The sequence below is a fragment of the Adelges cooleyi genome, unplaced genomic scaffold, assembly GCF_023614345.1.
Source record: "Adelges cooleyi isolate 19-005CV unplaced genomic scaffold, UGA_ACOO_1.1 ACOO_flye_CR_arks_rails_tigmint_CR_PRNA_9, whole genome shotgun sequence".
In the NCBI taxonomy this organism is placed as follows: domain Eukaryota; kingdom Metazoa; phylum Arthropoda; class Insecta; order Hemiptera; family Adelgidae; genus Adelges; species Adelges cooleyi.
In genome coordinates, this window is record NW_026096579.1 from 1,175,115 (window position 1) to 1,187,380 (window position 12,266).

General features: G+C 29.4%; 2 long non-coding RNA genes across 2 annotated transcripts; one reads left to right on the forward strand and one right to left on the reverse strand.

Annotated features, from left to right (window-relative positions):
• The first annotated feature begins 689 nt into the window (after nt 1-689).
• Nucleotides 690-1,654, forward strand: LOC126846811 (uncharacterized). Its single transcript, XR_007686938.1, has 3 exons — nt 690-818; nt 885-1,073; nt 1,140-1,654. It is a non-coding gene; the product is annotated as an uncharacterized LOC126846811 (long non-coding RNA).
• Nucleotides 1,655-4,507: 2,853 nt separating this feature from the next.
• LOC126847062 (uncharacterized) lies at nt 4,508-6,231 on the reverse strand. Its single transcript, XR_007686970.1, has 3 exons — nt 6,151-6,231; nt 5,510-5,702; nt 4,508-4,554 (listed from the first exon to the last, which is right to left on the reverse strand). It is a non-coding gene; the product is annotated as an uncharacterized LOC126847062 (long non-coding RNA).
• Between the last annotated feature and the right edge of the window lie 6,035 nt (nt 6,232-12,266).

Consider the following 12,266-nt stretch of genomic DNA (forward strand, 5'->3'; position numbering starts at 1 on the left):
TTTTTCCCTAAAATTTTAGGTACATATTTAGCTACATTTTTCAATATTTAGAAAAATTTTATCTTCAACCCTTATACGTTAAATAAGTACGAACCTCGTTTTTTCAAATGGGAACATATGTTTTAAATTCCATAAATATAAAGACAAAAAATCTAAAAAAATGTTAGCGTTTGAATTTTTAATTTTCATCCATTTGTTCGCTGTTTATGACTTTGTAAAGATTTGAATTTTTGTCTATATTTCTTAATAATTTCATTCGATTCGACAAAGACAAGTAGTTTTATTACGACGGTCATCACATCAAATATAATAATAATTTGATGTTAACGCATTCCGTATCATAATCAGATATAATAAATAACCATACATTATTAGACGAAAGGTAGACTGTTACGGATAACGGACTTTACACTTTAACCTAATCTAGCTGGAGCTAGTCATTAGCTGGTTATCTCGGATAACAATCTAGTATCTAAACTATGCATCAGTTACCACGGAATAATCGAGTGACCAGTACCAATAATATATTTTATTATTTGTACAAAATCACATTATATTTATTATTTGTACATAACCTCATCGCTAACAAATTTCGACTTCGAAGTTCCCACGTTTTCCATTAGTGAAATGAGAAATTGCAAACTTAATTAAAAAATGTTAGTAAATTTACATTTTACTTTATAGTAAATATGATAGCATGCGTATTGTAGTTATGTCATAACTCGTTATTTTATAATTTTTTAAATATATCAATTGATAATATTTGCTCTCGACTTTATTTTGACGTTACATTCTTGGACACACCATTAATTTAATAGGTAAGTTTATTAAAGTTTAATAGATAATTTAATACAATACGAATTCAATTAGCTTTTTTATTTTAGGTTGAATGCTTTTTTCCGAAAATCTTTTATCATTTAAAAATCAATGTTATCATGTCAGAAATATCTATGGCGTTGAGAATAGGCTATACCAATTACTATGGAAATGTCTTTTCAATTGGACCCAAGACTGAAGACCTAACAATTTTATATCAAGGTGTAAATTATAAATATAAAGCATTAATTTAATAGGTAAGTTTATTAGAGTTTAATGGGTAATTTAATACAATACGATTTCAATTAGCTTTTTTAATTTAGGTTGAATGCTTTTTTACTGAAAATATTTCATCTTTTAAAAACCAATGTTATCATGTAAAATTGGTTTTGAGTATGACATATCAATTGCTATGGAAATGTCTTTCCAATCGGACCTAAGACCTTACAATTATATATCAAGGTGTAAATTATAAGTATAAAACATTTATTTCTAATGTGACATTTTTTCATGTGAATGTATAATATCAACACTAAGCAATTTGAATGAAAAGTGTGTTGTGTTAACTTAAAATAATTATTAATGCATGTATTTGTGTATGTGGGTTGATAATACTCATATACCCGTTTCATTTATTTTTAAAAATATCAGTAATTAATGTATGAATTTCATACTACTACATACAAGGAATCGCTTCTTGATTATACCAATATTTATAATAATATGTAAGTATATTATTTTTATTTGATTAAACTTATCTAAGGTAGTTCAAATGTCTGCTTTCAGTTTAGTTATTTCTTACAATGATATAACCCATATATTGTGTGTCTGACATACATTACGGATATTTTATCATAAAGTTTTAGCTATAACTGACACAGGTATTTGGCTATCAAAGTTAAATTTTATATTAAACTTATTAATATACAATAATTCTCTCTTTTAAAAAGTAGTAATTCTATTAATTTGTATTTAATGAATTCAGTAAATCAAGTAAGTTATTTTTTTGAACTTGCCTAAGATAATTCTTATAGTTAATTTTATTTATTGAATTTTGATTTTGTTAGATTTGTTTAATTACCAACGATTGTTAAAAGAAAAAAATTTAAATCAGTATTATAGAAGTTGAACAATTTCAAATGTATAGATATTGTTTTTGTTTAATATTTTTGATTGAATATTTTCAAAATAGTAACATTTGTAATTTTTAAATTTATTGTTGTATTAATAATTAGTTTATGAATATTTTATTAGTTAAATACTTATGTTATCAGACAAAAGATTATTATTGTTCTTTAAATGTTATACTATACTATATATTTGTCGTTGAAATTTATCAACACAATTGTTTGACTATGTGTTATCAATGTTCAAATTTTGTAAAATACACAGTAAAAATTAATAAAAATTGTTTTTAACTTTTTAAAGTAGGAAAATTGTCGCATACGCATTACAGCAAATAATCTTTTAACCATTATTTGCATCATTAAAGGTAAACAAATTTTATTTTTAACAACTATGCATTATAAGTTAGTATAATTGATTTTATAATTATTTGTGTTCATACATAAATATAGTATACATGTATGTATGTGTATAAAATCGGACAAACTTGTCGCGTACAAATTCCATAAAATTTAAATCCTTAATAATGTGTTTTATTACAGAATAATTGTTAAATTTAGATACTACAATTTAGCTAAGGCTATTTTTGATTTAATATTGCCACTTTTACATAATCTTAGTAAAACGTACCCGTTATAATAGATTAATAATGTCAATACTTTAATTTGTATAGTAAACAAGGAAATATCAAATAATGGTTTTCTTTTTAAACAACTAAAATCTATTAAGCTTTTAATTTTCTAGATATTAAATAGTGAAGAAAATAATAAAAATAAGAAAATACTGACTATACATAAAATCAAAATAGCAGATTCAACTGTAAAAGAATTAACTTTTCAATTTGAAATTTTTGAAACAGACATATTTTATTATAAAGGCTTTAGAATCACTATTATTATAACATTATACACCTTATAAGTTATAATAATAATTAGTAAGTACTAATAAAAATATAAGAACATATAAACTATTTAATTTAATAGTTATTAATAAAATAAAAAAGACAAGTTCTGATAATTTAATGTTTGCGTGACACAAACCCTAACTTTATTTCTGAAGTTTAAGTATCACTGTGTGATTTTGTGTAATTGAGTCACAAACTATTGATCCATATTTTTATTAACGGGATCTTAATAAGAAATAACTTGACTTAAAAAAAAATGAAATATCAATTATGTTGAAAAATTTACCGTTACAGAAAAATCAAATCTTTTTTGCCAACAGGATGGGGAAAACAGAAAAAAAAGTAAAAGTACTTTAAATCACAGTTTGGAACTACCGGCTTAAATTAAGTTGATAATTAATACAATTTCAAACTTAACTGTGATTTTGTTGTAGGTTCCTAAAACACTGTTTACAAACATCTAGTCTTTAGACAACTTAATCATTTAAACACAGTCCACTTTATTGCATTATTTTTTATTAATAAAGTTGTTTATATAATAAAAAAAAGTTAGTTATAAATGTAAAATAAGCAACATTTTAAATATTTACTGTAGAATTAAAATAGTAAGCAAATTAAATCCAAAATTCCTTATTTAGTGTAAATTGTTTAAAACAATTATTTGAGCACAGAACATATTTTGAATAAATTGAACATAACTAAACAAATAATAGTAACGCTTCTCGACGCGTGTCTATTCAATGTATGCACTTATGAGATTGTAAGCCAAATTTTAAAGCTATTGTTTACTACCTATAAAAACTAAAAATTATAATTTTCAAATAGCATAATAATGATCTGTTGTACTGTGCTGTTACTTGTTGAATGTAGAACATAGATAGTAGAAAAATATGATAACTAATGATAATAATATTTTGTATTATCATCATAGCAGCAGTTATCAACCTACTTGTACCATGGTTTTTGATTGTTATGGTTAAATAGCCATTCGTTAGCTGCTGTCAATATAGGTCTGTCAACCTACCTGTCATGACGGTGTGTTAGAAAAGTCGGTAATCTATAAATATGAAACGCTGGTCAAACAAAATATCACAAAACATTTTATTGTGTTTGGTTATCTGTGTACTCATCTATCGGACAATGCGATCATAAATAAGTATTTTATTGGCTCCCGGTCTTTGGAAAACCAAAGAAATATAACAATATTTAAGAGAAAATGTAATATCTTTACAAAGTCATAGCTAACGACTAGATGGATAAAAATTAATAATTCAAACGATAACATATTTTTAAATTTTTTGCCTACAAATTTATGGAATTAAAAACATATGTTGCCATTTGAAAACGTGAACTTAGACCCTTTTTATCGTATAAGGGATGAAAATAAAAATTTTCGAAGCATTGAAAAATGTAGTAAAACTTATACCTAAAAGAATAGGAAAAAATGTTTTTTCAAAATATTCATATTTTCCGAGAAAATGAGTGTCTTACGTTAGTTGGATCACCCTGTATATCAAATTTAGTTGCCCAACTATATTTATATCCAGTAACCCACCAAATGAAATTCAATGAAAAATCTTTCATAGGTTTTGAACATTGTTTGTCAATAATGAATTTATTATAAATTATGAAACCGCTGACAAAATGTCTAAAAAAACTTACCGCTCTAATTCCATTTCTGCCGTAGACGGCAAAGCGTCCTCTGCAGTCTGAAATATATAAAAAATTAAATAATAGTGTAAACTTAATGTGTAATAATATACTATTTTAATTACTCTATTATAATTGTACAAATCAAATTGTTTTTTTAAATATTTTACTGCAAGTGTATAGGATCATGGTACATAAAATGTGCAACCCGGACCGCTCTTATTCTGAATAGAGTATTGAAATAGTAGAAAATATCGCAGACAAGTTGGGTATAAAATTGTCAGTAACTAAAGCTTTTCGTACGCTTTCAAACATTTTAAATAAACCAAAAAAAATCACAAGATGTCACGAGGGTGATCAATACCAAATTAACAATCCTGCGGGGTCACAACCAGCAGAGTCTACAAATGCGATCGATAAAAATCAAAATTATCTACTGGATGGCAAATATTACAAAATACTGTCGGTTGACGGATCAAAAATTACTGTTAACTGTCAAATTATTTTTATTATTTGTGTTAGATAGATATACTATTATATAAACTTTGGAAAAATATGTTAAGTGTAATATTTGTTTGCGGTTTTAAAAGTAATTCATTTGTAGCAGTTATCAAATTTTAATATTTAATTCTCTGCTAAGTGTATATCACAAAAGTATATAAGTATTTATATAAAATGTTTACTCATACATTTTCGTATAACATATTTTATGAAGGTTAAAATATAATTTATCTATTTTTCATCTAGATAAAATTGTATTTATCTTTTATCTTTTAGCTAGATAAATGTTAAATGAATAATTCAATATCTTATCTAGATGATATATTACTCAATTGTCCGTTATCTTATCTAGATAACTTTATAGTTTTTATAGAAAAAAAAATGACCGCAAGTCGATTATGTGTCGGCTGGACGCCTCTCGCGCAAAAAAACAGGTGCATCGAATAGCCGACAAAACGGCCCGTGCCAAGCGAACCGAGCGTAAATGTAGCCGGCATACAGGGCCGTACTTACCTCAGGACCACTTTCCAGATCTTCTATAAAAATTTTTAAATCTTGACATTTGGACAAACACAATCTTAATTTTTTATTTCTGGCCCTTGTTAGTGGGCTATTTTCAGTTACTGCTAAAAGCCTTATTTCTTCGTAATATTGTTGACATTTGGCTATCACATGTTGCTTTTCTTCTATTAGTATGTTTTTAATCCTTTAAATTTACAAATTTCAAAACATTAAAAAGATGTACAAACACAGGTTATTAGGAAATAGATAAGCATGCAAAACCAAATAGTTAATACTAATTTCATTTAGAACTATATTCAAGCTATATAAGGTTAGTAAGTACTTATGTTCTAACATATTTTATTTTCTTATTTTGAAAAGTATATTTTCCAAATAAATTCAAATTGAGGGAAAGTAGTCATGTGGCTAACAGTTCCCCCTCATTGGTTTTTTTATACTTAATATATTGTATTTAAATGTACGTTTTTTATAAAAATAAATTTGATAATTTTTTAAAAACGAAAATTTTTTAAGCTTTTGTGGATTTTGATTATTGTTTATCATTAAAGAATTTGTTTTAATTTTATATAAATAGTTATTTTTAAAGAACCTGAAATTATGAAACCACTGACAAAATGTCCAAAAAGACTTACTGCTCTAATTCCTCGGACGCTTCAGTGGCCGTGGCCAACCGGTCATTTAACGGCAAAGCGTCCCTTGCAGTCTGAAATATATAAAAAATTAAATAATTAGTGTAAACTTAATGTGAAATAGTATACTATTTTAATTACTCTATTATAATTGTACAAACCAAATTGTTTTTTTTTTAAATATTTTACTGGAAGTTTATAGGATCATGGTACGTAATATGTAAAAACAGATTGACAAGTAAGCCAACCTATAATGACCTCCACTCCCTTAATCTATTGAATAAGTTCAATTAGTTCTTGACGAACGCGGTGTTCAAACAAATAGATAAGAGTTATTTGTATTAATAAACAACAAGGAGTTCAAATGTGTAGTTATCAGTTGCGTTTCTAATTTAAATACTCTTGCAATAACAAAATGGTTTTACATGGGCGGTACATTTTCATACTACCCTAATTACTTCACACAAATGTTTACAATACATGGTTTTATCAACGGCTATTATATAACACTCGTTATATGTTTACTATCCAATAAAAGTACAATATCTTGCACTTTTTGCCTAAAATCAATTTGTGAATATGGTTTTCAAAACAATATTACGATATCACCGCCCGATGTTGTAATAGATTTCGAGAAAACTATTCAATTTTCATGTAAAACTGTTTCGCCTTTAGATAAAGTTACACGGATGTCGCTTTCATCTAACACTATCGTGGAATAAAAATATCCAGCAAAACGGCTTGAAAATTGACTACAAAGATAAGAACAGTGATATTAGAAGGTGAATAGTTCAATGCTATGGTATACCATTTCTAAGCCCAGAAAGTTTATCTGAATATTCTGTAATTCAAGTTTTTATACTATACACCCAGAACTTTTTATGTTTATAGAAAAAATAAAATAAATACAGTTAGAAACTTACATTAAATTAAATAGCTTAATTTAAAAATTTTAATATCAGTGCTCTAAGACCAAACAAAAACGAGAAAAATTGCAAAATATTCAATAATTTCAATTCAATAAAACAAATTCAAGATTTAAACAAATATCAAAAAAAATTATCAGATTTTTATGCTATCAGCGTTTTGCTTATAGAGCCTCTCATTCTGATTATAATGTAACAATAAAATTGTTTATTATACAAGTGCTAAAACAGCAATTCACGGAAATTAAATTGAAATTATTAGCAACCTCTTAGCTACGGAGCGCCAGCTGGTGTTTAAACAAAAAAATCTACTGGATCAGAGCGTAGTCAAATCAAGAGCTCGCGAGGCCCTTTTTTCCTCTTGGCAGACAAGATGGAACGCGTCCCCCAATGGACGGTGGACCCACCGATTGATCACCGGTATTAAATCATGGCACGACAGAAAGCACGGTGAAATAAACTTCCACCTAACGATGATGGCTGGGGGGGGGGGGGTGAAATGACTAACATCTGTGCTACCCTCCAGTCTTTGATATAATGTAAGAAAAAAAAAAAAAGGTTAGGTTACGTTAGGAAATTAGCTTATAAGCATTTATGGATTGTAAAAAAAGGGGAAAAAAAATTTGGCCATAGTCAATTTTTTAGTATTTTAGACTTACCAAATCCGGCCTTGGAGCACGGGGGAACTTTTTCACCTCCTCGTCTAATTGTCTCTCTTCTCCCTAAACGCAAAAAAGCTAATTAATACAATATTTAAATATATGTAAATAACAACTCGAGGTTTAATATTTCTCTACTCCAGTTTTGGCATATTTTTTTTTTTTATTACAACTGTAATAGACTACTACAGCTTTTGGGGCGTACAATCGTTAGATTAGGTTAGGTTAGGAGGTTAGCTTATAAGCATTTATGGATTGTAAAAAAAGGGGGAAATGTAAATAGGCACTGTATCATTGCATTTGTTTATTAAAAGATGATAACATTATTTTCAGCTAATTCATAAAATAACAATGTTACTAACAAGAAGAAGAAGAGACTTACCTTATATTCAGAAGACTGTTCCAAACTTTCTACAGAAGCTTCAGCGTAATGTGTGTTTGGTAAGGTTGCCTTAGCGTTTTGGTTATCATCCTAGGTTAACATAAATAATAACACATGTATAATTAGTTGAAAAAATATAATAAAATTGTAAGCTCAATAAGTCGCGAAGCGACCGAACAAACCTTTTAGAAAACACGACAAGATATGTACTATATACAATATTATAACACTGTGTAATAGTAAGTCTAGAGGCAGGAAGTGAGTTCTTGTAGTAAATATACACACATACACGCCCCGATTAAGAGAATAATTTATAAATATTTAAAATAGCCATTCACCGCCACTTCCCCCTTGTTTTTCTTCTATTACAAATCTATTCCAAGAATTTTCCAAAATCATTGTGGGCAGAGGCAGTTAACTTAGCAATGTTTGTGTTAAAACGCACAGGTGATTCGGGTCAAGTAAGCAAATCTCCTTATGAATTATGGTTCGAAAAATCATGCAAAATAGACAAGTACATAGAAGGTAAAATATACAAATCCTATACCTATACCTAGTTTGCTAACTATCAAATAACAAAACAAAGTAGCTCCTATTGTACCGTTATTCCACTTCTAGTCCTATATTACTTCACGGTAATTATATTGATCAGTGTACCAGAAAAGTTTAGGATGTAAAAAAAATATATATAGAAATAATTTAAGTAAAATTGTATGTTGTAATTATTATGATTACTTTCTGGACGTGGTTTACGGCCGTTTACCTTGGCTGACTAAGTATAAAGAAGAAAATTAACTATCAATATTAATGTTCTTATATTCTAAGAACATCCCTGTTCGCATACATAAGTTTATGAGGAAAATATACAAGTAATCGACTCCTATCAGTATAATGTGTTATTTAATTAGAAATATTGAAGTCGTAAGTATAGGTAGTACCTATAATAAAATTCGTTTAGAGTTTTTTGTTACTTCTGCTAATAAAATAAAATGTAATAAACTCTTCATATTTACTTTTTGGAATTCCTATTTAAAATTAAACATAATATTTGTACTATTGTTTTATTATACCAAATAGTAGATACATTTTTTGTAATTAGATCCGAAAAATAAATCTTTAATAATATGGTCTTATCTATAATTATCTCACTTATCTCTTATCGGCGATTGTAAACTGCGCCCAAGGCACAGGTAAACACAAAATCATACAATATGTAAACTGCGACCGAGTTTTTATCAAGTGTAAAAAGGTTACATGTTAACTGCGCCCGAGTTCTTATCGAGTGAAGTTAAGGTTCATTTATACTATTTAATTTAATGTAGGTATGTTTCTATTAAAATTGCTTTTAATTTTTCTAAAAACATAAAAATATTTGGATGAGTTGTTTAAAAACTAGAACTAAAATGGGTATGGAATGACTCGCATGCATTGATGGTTAAAAATGGCTCTTCTGATGCTTGAGCCATATTTCAGGTGGATACTGACTTCTTCACACTATAATAATCTACTAAATAATTCGCAAACGTGTCACTCTTTCGTCGTCGGGCTTAGATATCATTAAAAAATTTATAAAATACTCAGATACACTGTTATGAACCCCTGAAATATTTAGTATTAATTAGAGTAGTATATAAGTTATATTAATATTTCGCAATTGGAGCAACAGGTATCATGCGTAGACGCGGTCGGCCTAAAAGAATGTGTCTATTATTTTAAAACCGGGGCAAATCTATAGTATCTAATTACAGACCAAAAGCAAAAATCGTTCCAATTCCTAAGCTTTTAGAAAAACTCATAATGTCCACTTTCGCACAGACATTTAAAAATACCTTAGACTCCAATCGACATGGTTTTTTATCTGGCAGGTCGACTGACACTAATTAGATTTGTTTTCTATCTAACTTAATAAAATCTACGGAAATTGGCCTTCAAGTAGACGTTATATATATATATACTGATTTTAGTAAGGTGTTCGACTCTGTTAACCATTCAATCCTTATTTCTAAACTTAAATCCATAGGCATCTCTGATCCTCTTCGATCCTGGTTTAGCTCTTACCTGTCAAACAGATGTCAACAAGTTAAAGTAAACGACCATCTATCCTCACGTTTTCCTACTACCTCTGGAGTTCCCCAAGGCGGTCACATTTCTCCTCTCCTATTCCTTATTTTTATTATGGACATTGTTATACACAGTTAGATTAATATAAATAATAATATTCGCTGATGTTTGTTATGAAACCCAAATTACACGAATGACAAGTTGTGCCGGTGTAGCACTGGCGTATGGTAGACAATTGCACCATATGTTGCATGGAGTTTGTTTGGTCAACACTAGGCGTGTCTGAATAATTAAAAGCAGGAGACAACTCATTTTCTTTTTGACCGTGTGGTCATATCTTATCATTGTGCCTTAGTCAGAACCATCATTTAAAACTACTTTATGAGTATTATGACTAATATTATCAGTAATTGTACCCTTCTGCCAATTTTCACCTGTTTTTCTGTAATCTTTAACTAACACACCATCCTCCTTATCTAAATTTAAGTCTCTTTTACCCCCGTTTTTTATTTGTGTTACTTGATTATTAATAACTACTTCGTTGGTGTTTGGTATTAATAAATCAAATAGTGTTTGTGTCGAATGACCCAACATGAGTTGAGCGGGAGATTCGTGTGTTGTCGGGTGAGAAGGGACTCCTGTTAAATGCCTAATATCTAGTTTTTTACAGGCGTGAAAAGGCGTGCATTCGGGCTTTATTTCAACGTCGGGCTTGTTTCATGCTATAAAGAAGATGGCCGTCATATGTCTGATGTAATTTTTAAAAAATGAAATGGCACTCATTTACATATCATAAAATATTAATAAAATGTTTGTACATCTAAAATATACTGAGTTATGTCTATCTATTTTTGACCCTATTCGTTGGCAGCGGGGGCACGCTGCACCTTAACTATCGATTCATTGTTTTTCACAAACGCGTCGTACGCAAACACACGGTGAACGACACTCCACTGCGCTATAGTGATAACTAAATGACATCTGACGGATCGAATGAGCTTATCTAGACCTGCCTACTCCCATTCAATGTTGAGAAAAACCCATCTATTTTTGTCCCTATTTCCGTGGCCCACCCTGTATTATATTGTATTAAACTTATATATATATATACATTATAATAATAATGTACGATTGTGTTAAATGAAAGCGACATCCATGTATGTTTATCCGAGGCCAAATAGCGAGCGAGTGCTAAAACACTCGGATATCTGCCGTCCTCATTATCAATGCTAATTCCACATGCTGACAAGAAACCTCGTCATGGCAATTTATGCAATTTGGTAAAAGTGGTAGAAACCCTAAAATGTTAATATTCCCGTGATTGTATTGATTCGGACGCTGTTTGCATTTCATACCGATGACGAGAAGCTGGACGCAGCTTACATGTAGGTACTAACCTTTTTCCACTTGATAAAAACTCGGGCGCAGTTTACACATACGTTTTTTAAACCAAATTATAAACGAGGCGCGGTTTACGTATGCCCAAAAACTCAATAGATAATCGTTTTCTTGCACCCGGCCTTAAAGGTGCGCGTCCACAAGTCCGCATCGGACGGATTTTAGTGTGCTATAGCCAATACTGGAAAAATTGCACATCCGATTGATACGACCCGTCCGATGCGGACATATGGACGCTTACCTTAACACGTAAAGATTGTCAGCTGGCCCTGGACAAGCGGAGTTGTGTGTGCGACCGTTTCCCTAAGTATGACAATGAAATATTTTTGAAATTCATACGTACGGATTGTAACCACCGAGAGCAGCAATAGTCAACCAGGTAGGCACAACCGAACCCCGCCACAAATCCGCCGGCCGCATACAATTTAAGTGACATCATGTTTCACAAAATCGAGTATGTTGCTGAGACGTGATGACGAATAACGAAAAACTGAATACTGTTATAAGAATAACGAAAAACTGAATACTGTTATAAGAATAACGTAAAACTGAATTCTGTTATATAATAATAAATAACAACCAATAATACCTAACAATGATTTAAAAAGCCATTATTATTATTTATTCTATTCGGATAGCTTTTAATCAGCTGTTAAAATTCCGAGCTTTTTAAAAACCCAAAAATGTTTTTTT